Below are 1,054 nucleotides of genomic sequence, written 5' to 3'. Positions count from 1 at the left end.
AATGGCCAACAGACATGATAAAATGCTCACCATCACTAATCATCAGGGAAATGCAAGTCAATGCCACATTGGGATATCATCTCATCCCAGTTAGACTGGCCATTATTATTTTTAAAATTTATTTTATTTTATCTTAATTTTTTTGACCATTATTAAAAGGACAGAGAATAACAAATGCTAGCGAGGATGTGGAGAAAGGGAAACCCTCCTAACACTGTTGGTGAAACCATAAATTAGTGCAATCATTATGTAAAACAGTACGGAAGTTTCTCAGCTGAAGATAGAACTACCATATGATCCAGAAATCACACTGCTGGGTATATACCCAAAGGAATGGAAAGCATCATGTCGAAGGGATACCCACACCTCTATATTTATCTCAGCTTTATTTATAGCAGTCAAGAGTTGGAACCAACCTCAATATCCCTCAGCTGATGACTGGATAAGGNGGAAATGTGGTATATATACACAATTGTAGGCTAGTAAGTCCAAAATACGTGGAACTGGGTAATTTACAAAACAAATTTATTGCTTACAGTTTTGGAGGCTAGGAAGTCCAAAGTCCAGGGAAGACATCCGGTGAGAGTCCTGGTGGTGGTGACAGTGACAGCAGGATACCACATTGCAAAATGGCAGAGGAGAGAGAAACTAATCTCCCATGTGCTCTTCTTTTAAAGCCCACAGAACCGTGCCCCTGACCACCATTATTAATCTGTTCACTGTGGCATGGCCCTACAATCTAATCACCTTTTCAAGGCCCCACCTTTCCTCTTTACATTGTCACAGTGAGGACCAAGCCTCTAACAAATTAAAGTTTTGGAGGGATACAATTCAGTCCATAATAGAATGTGTACAAATTGGACCCCTGCATGCTATTGTATTTGGTTTTTGTGTGCCCTGTTTTACTTATTTGCTTGTACTGGCATATGGAGAATATGAACATATGAATAAATCAAATATCATTAATAAAGTCTATGGCAAATATTATCCAAAATTCTTGAGATCCCACTTGATCATCTTTATTTGGGTATTATATATCTGGCCATAATGTTTT

This window comes from Galeopterus variegatus, unplaced genomic scaffold, assembly GCF_000696425.1.
Source record: "Galeopterus variegatus unplaced genomic scaffold, G_variegatus-3.0.2 Scaffold12304, whole genome shotgun sequence".
Classification (NCBI taxonomy): domain Eukaryota; kingdom Metazoa; phylum Chordata; class Mammalia; order Dermoptera; family Cynocephalidae; genus Galeopterus; species Galeopterus variegatus.
The sequence above is the reverse complement of the archived record's forward strand: the minus strand, read 5'-3'. Positions refer to the sequence as shown.